Source organism: Physella acuta, unplaced genomic scaffold (assembly GCF_028476545.2).
Source record: "Physella acuta isolate Inbredline_101_S28 unplaced genomic scaffold, ASM2847654v3 ptg000357l, whole genome shotgun sequence".
NCBI classification, from domain to species: Eukaryota; Metazoa; Mollusca; class Gastropoda; family Physidae; genus Physella; species Physella acuta.
The window spans coordinates 1052947-1060094 of record NW_026731876.1 but is presented as its reverse complement, the minus strand read 5'-3'; positions in this window follow the sequence as shown (position 1 = coordinate 1060094).

Below are 7148 nucleotides of genomic sequence, written 5' to 3'. Positions count from 1 at the left end.
CATGTAACCAGTCTATCTCACTGTGTACATGTAACCAGTCTATCTCACTGTGTACATGTAACCAGTCTATCTCACTGTGTACATGTAACCAGTCTATCTCACTGTGTACATGTAACCAGTCTATCTCACTGTGTACATGTAACCAGTCTATCTCACTGTGTACATGTAACCAGTCTATCCCCATCTCACTGTGTACATGTAACCAGTCTATCTCACTGTGTACATGTAACCAGTCTATCTCTATCTCACTGTGTACATGTAACCAGTCTATCTCCATCTCACTGTGTACATGTAACCAGTCTATCTCACTGTGTACATGTAACCAGTCTATCCCCATCTCACTGTGTACATGTAACCAGTCTATCTCACTGTGTACATGTAACCAGTCTATCTCACTGTGTACATGTAACCAGTCTATCTCACTGTGTACATGTAACCAGTCTATCTCACTGTGTACATGTAACCAGTCTATCTCACTGTGTACATGTAACCAGTCTATCTCACTGTGTACATGTAACCAGTCTATCTCACTGTGTACATGTAACCAGTCTATCCCCATCTCACTGTGTACATGTAACCAGTCTATCCCCATCTCACTGTGTACATGTAACCAGTCTATCTCACTGTGTACATGTAACCAGTCTATCTCACTGTGTACATGTAACCAGTCTATCCCCATCTCACTGTGTACATGTAACCAGTCTATCTCACTGTGTACATGTAACCGGTCTATCTCACTGTGTACATGTAACCAGTCTATCTCTATCTCACTGTGTACATGTAACCAGTCTATCTCACTGTGTACATGTAACCAGTCTATCCCCATCTCACTGTGTACATGTAACCAGTCTATCCCCATCTCACTGTGTACATGTAACCAGTCTATCCCCATCTCACTGTGTACATGTAACCAGTCTATCTCACTGTGTACATGTAACCAGTCTATCTCACTGTGTACATGTAACCATTCTATCTCCATCTCACTGTGTACATGTAACCATTCTATCACCATCTCACTGTGTACATGTAACCAGTCTATCACCATCTCACTGATGAAATACGGATGGCTTAAGGATACGTAAGGGTAAGGATTAGGGCTAGGTTTTTGGTTAGGATTAGGATTAGAGTTTGGGTTAGATCTAGATATAGTGTTAGAGTTAGGGTTAGATTTAGATCTAAATATAGGGTTAGAGTTAGATACATGTTTAGAGTTGGCCTTAGGATTGAGGTCAAGGTTAGGATAGAGGTAAAGGTTCTACTTGCTGGACAAAATACCGGACATTGAACTTTTACTAAAACCTAAGAGTGATTGATCACAAACCTCCCCATTGATCACAAACCTCCCCACTAATCACAAACCTACCAGTGATCACAAACCTCCCATTGATCACAAACCTCCCCACTAATCACAAACCTACCAGTGATCACAAACCTCCCATTGATCACAAACCTCCCCACTAATCACAAACCTCCCATTGATCACAAACCTCCCCACTAATCACAAACCTACCAGTGATCACAAACCTCCCCGCTGTGTGAATTATTTAAACGGCGTCCTCTGATTTACGAGGTAGACGGCGCACGTAACACTGCTAATGACGTCACAATCTGGGCGACACCAAACGAAGCACAAAGCAGAAACTTCACCCATCCGGAGCCAACAACCGACGTAATAGTTTCGTAGTTTTCCCCCGCCATCAGCAGGCTTACATTTAACTGCTCTTCTTTTAAAAACCTGGCAACATTTTTTACTTGGCTAATAGAACTCTCTTATTGTGGCAGAGAGGAGGCTGATTGCCCGTATTTATGACAGAAAAGCGGGCCATTTTTAACGAGTTCAAAAAATTTTTATTAGCTGTGCGCAAGTAGGCAGCCATTTCTACTCAGTTGTAGGCCGTTTTAGTGATGGCTCGCGTCAAACGCCGGAGGAATGAAAGACTGTGTCTATTCGCCCGGCCCAGTTTTCCTGCCGTCAGCTCGTCTAGAGTTACGTGTTTCTCGCTGGCAATAAAGCGGCGTGTAGCATTTTTTAAGTGTTTACAAGCTGGCAACTAGTAGCCTTTAACAATCGCAGTTATCTGTCCTTCGTTTAGCACAAAATTGCCCGCGAGATCTGGCAGCCTTGGCTCCGGAAGTGGGAGAACGGGAGGAAGATGGCGGCGTCTCATCAAAGTCCACGTGTTCGTTATTGGTTTTAGGGAGATATTGTTTTCTTGGCCGAGATTTTCTGATTAACGGATGGTTGTTTAGATTAACAGATTATCGATGGGTGTTATGACGTCATGATTATTTTGACGACCATGACAATCTTGAGTTGGTGGTCCAGTGGTCCAGTGTTAGAGCCTGACGATCTTGAGTTGGTGGTCCAGTGGTCCAGTGTTAGAGCCTGACAATCTTGAGTTGGTGGTCCTGTGGTCCAGTGGTCCAGTGTTAGAGCCTGACGATCTTGAGTTGGTGGTCCTGTGGTCCAGTGGTCCAGTGTTAGAGCCTGACGATCTTGAGTTGGTGGTCCAGTGGTCCAGTGTTAGAGCCTGACGATCTTGAGTTGGTGGTCCAGTGGTCCAGTGTTAGAGCCTGACGATCTTGAGTTGGTGGTCCAGTGGTCCAGTGTTAGAGCCTGACGATCTTGAGTTGGTGGTCCAGTGGTCCAGTGTTAGAGGCTGACACTTGAGTTGGTGGTCCAGTGGTCCAGTGTTAGAGCCTGACGATCTTGAGTTGGTGGTCCTGTGGTCCAGTGGTCCAGTGTTGGAGCCTGACGATCTTGAGTTGGTGGTCCAGTGGTCCAGTGTTAGAGTCTGACACTTGAGTTGGTGGTCCAGTGGTCCAGTGTTAGAGCCTGACGATCTTGAGTTGGTGGTCCAGTGTTAGAGCCTGACAATCTTGAGTTGGTGGTCCAGTGTTAGAGCCTGACAATCTTGAGTTGGTGGTCCAGTGGTCTAGTGGTAGAGCCGGACAATCAATGCTCCCTAGAACAACAAACAGAAAACATTCAATGATTGCTCCCTAGAATAACAAACAAAATTTTCAATGATTGCTCCCTCACCTCAAACAGCTTGTGACAGGAAGGATTAGTTATATTTTTTTTTTAAATCGTGGCGGCATGTCTGAATGGCAGAGATTAGGCCGGTTGCCGGATTTTTTCCGGTTGATGGTTGGAATGGCGTGAAAGAGAAAGAAATAAACAGTTTACTTACGGCGTATGAGCGATATGTTCTATGTTTTGGGGTGTGTATAGCCACCTTCTTCTTCTTTGTTCTTAATTGTGTGTTGGACGAGATTTCTTTCAATATGATGGACACAACCGAGAATAGGCTCAAAATTTCTTTCTCGAAAGGCCCATTAAATATTTTAAAATTATGTACGGCGCTATTCAAATAAATATCGTTATAAAAATCTGACTGATTGTTGATGGACTTTTTTTAATTTTAAAAACTTTTTCGGGAAAGTTTTGAGATCAAATTACTATTAAGTGGGGTTTTCAGAATATCGATCACAGAGTACCCGTATAGCTAATCAATGTTTGTCTTAGGAAAATGAAACTTCAGGTTACAACTTAGGCTTGATGAAATTAAATAGAAATGTAGCCTTAAACTAGAACAATTACTTTTGGAGTTCTCTGGATTTGCAACTTTTATAACATTGATTCTAAAAATATTAAATTTCTGAATTATTTTAGGCTAAAGTGTTGTTTTTAACGGCTGCTTTGGTAGAAATTCTTTTTAAAACATTTTATAAACAGTAACGATGAAAGGATTCTCGCCAACTCGGTTATGTCCATTAGTACGTGTCGACTTGTCTGACATTTAAGGCGTGTACTATCCGTCTTCTGTTCCTGGATTTTCTGATGTATGTATACATACAGGCTATGATGTAGCCTGTATGTAGCCACTGTGATGTAGCCTGTATGTAGCCACTATGATGTAGCCTGTATGTAGCCACTGTGATGTAGCCTGTATGTAGCCACTATGATGTACCCTGTCGGTAGCTACTATGATGTAGCCACTATGATTTTGCCACTATGATTAGCCTGTATATAGCCACTATGATGTAGCCTGTAGGTAGCCACTATGATTAGTCTGTAGGTAGCCACTATGATGTACCCTGTATGTAGCCACTATGATGTAGCCTGTAGGTAGCCACTATGATTAGCCTGTATATAGCCACTATGATGTAGCTTGTAGGTAGCCACTATAATGTAGCCTGTAGGTAGCCACAATGTCGATGATGTAGGTTTCAACACGAACTGAGAATTAAAATCTTTTGCCAAACTGATCCATAATCCCCTGCAAGATGTTATCACTTAAACCCATTGAGACCTTAAGCCTGAGAACACAAGTCACGTGCTGCTTATCGGCGGTCTTTAATCCTCACCCCTACCCACCCATACGCACCCTGCTCACCCCTAACCACCCCTACCCACCCTGCACACCCCTACCCACCCATACCCACCCCTACACACTTCTACACACCTCTATCCACCCCTACCCACCTCTACACACCTCTATCCACCCCTACCCACCTCAACAACCTCTACCCACCCCTACCAACCCCTACCCACCTCTATTCACCCCTAACCACCTCTACCCACCACTACCCTCCTCTACCCACCCCTACCCACCCCTACACACCCTTACCTGACCCTGCCCACCCCTGCCCATACAGTGACCTTAGACTGACCCTAGAATACATTAGACTGACCATAGAATGACCTAAGACTGACCATAGAATGACCTAAGACTGACCATAGAATGACATTAGACTGACCATAAATAACCTTAGACTGACCATAGAATGACCTTAGACTGTCCATAGAATGACATTAGACTGACCTTAGAATGACCTTAGACTGACCATAAATGACATTAGACTGACCATAAATGACCTGACTGACCCTAGAATGACATTAGACTGACCATAGAATGACCTTAGACTGACCATAGGATGACCTTAGACTGACCATAGAATGACCTTAGACTGACCATAGAATGACCTTAGACTGACCTTAGACTGACCATAGAATGACCTTAGACTGACCATAGAATGACCTTAGACTGAAGACTTACCAAACGCATGTCCTGACAGCTAATGAAAGCAATTAATTTATTGGCCCACGTCACGGCTACAGGCCTAATTGGCGGAAATTTATTGAAATGTTACGCCCCCCCCCCCCCATCCTGTATCCTACCGACTTTCGCCTCGTGTGTGGGGTGTGGGGAGGGGCGGTGTAAGGGGAGGGGCCGACCAGCGAATTAATAAAGAAGATTTATAACCAATGCAATAAGTTAACAAACCAGGCCTCCCCTCCCCATCCGGGGGTCAGAGGTCATGCAGACCCGTAGGTCACAGGTGAGTAAGGTCTCGTAGGTCACAGGTCAGACCACATTGGTGTACATGTGCTACTGCTATCTCAGTGACTAAATGTTGGTGTTTCTCGGTGACTAAATGTTGGTGTATCTCAGTGACTAAATGTTGATGTATCTCATGTTGGTGTATCTCAGTGACTAAATGTTGGTGTATCTCACTGACTAAATGTTGATGTATCTCATGTTGGTGTATCTCAGTGACTAAATGTTGGTGTATCTCAGTGACTAAATGTTGATGTATCTCATGTTGGTGTATCTCAGTGACTAAATGTTGGTGTATCTCAGTGACTAAATGTTGATGTATCTCATGTTGATGTATCTCAGTGACTAAATGTTGGTGTATCTCAGTGACTAAATGTTGGTGTATCTCAGTGACTAAATGTTGATGTATCTCAGTGACTAAATGTTGGTGTATCTCAGTGACTAAATGTTGGTGTATCACAGTGACTAAATGTTGATGTATCTCATGTTGGTGTATCACAGTGACTAAATGTTGATGTATCTCATGTTGGTGTATCTCAGTGACTAAATGTTGGTGTATCTCAGTGACTAAATGTTGGTGTATCTCATGTTGGTGTAAGTAAAGTTTCCCTTTCAAACCTGACGGTCTATGGGTGTATCTCAGTGACTAAATGTTGGTGTATCTCAGTGACTAAATGTTGATGTATCTCAGTGACTAAATGTTGGTGTATCTCAGTGACTAAATGTTGATGTATCTCATGTTGGTGTATCTCAGTGACTAAATGTTGGTGTATCTCAGTGACTAAATGTTGATGTATCTCAGTGACTAAATGTTGATGTATCTCAGTGACTAAATGTTGGTGTATCTCAGTGACTAATTGTTGATGTATCTCAGTGACTAAATGTTGATGTATCTCAGTGACTAAATGTTGGTGTATCTCAGTGACTAAATGTTGGTGTATCTCAGTGACTAAATGTTGATGTATCACAGTGACTAAATGTTGGTGTATCTCAGTGACTAAATGTTGGTGTATCTCATGTTGGTGTATCTCAGTGACTAAATGTTGGTGTATCTCAGTGACTAAATGTTGGTGTATCTCAGTGACTAAATGTTGGTGTATCTCAGTGACTAAATGTTGGTGTATCTCAGTGACTAAATGTTGGTGTGACGACTGTATCTGACGGTTGATGACGTCATTTCACTTTGTTGTTAAAGATTTTAACCAGGCTGCTGTAATCAGCACAATTTATGGGGACAAGTTATCGACGTCATGGGGGGGGGGGGGGGGGCGGTGCTCGCTGGACTATCAGTTGATCGCAGGCTGATACTAGGGGAGGGGGAGCCAGTAGGTGGCGGGAAGGGGGGGGGGGGGGGGTTGTGGGACGGGGGAGGGGGAAGTTGTTGGAAAATGGGGGGGGGGGTGAACTTGAAACGTAAAGAACCTGCGCGGCAACCCACACTTGGGTTGCTGTCAACCCACAGTCGGGTTGCTGTCCCAAAACTCAATTCTGTCGACCCATCCGAAACGTCACTAGGTTGGAAGAGGCAAGTCAAGTTTAACCCTCTATGCCCCAGCTCCAGTCAAATTTAACCCTCTACTTCCCACATCCCAACCAAATTTAACCCTCTACTTCCCCCATCCAACCCAATTTAACCCTCTACTTCCCACATCCAACCAAATTTAACCCTCTACCTCCCACATCCAACCAAATTTAACCCTCTACTTCCCACATCCAACCAAATTTAACCCTCTACCTCCCACATCCAACCAAATTTAACCCTCTACTTCCCACATCCAACCAAATTTAACCCTCTACTTCCCA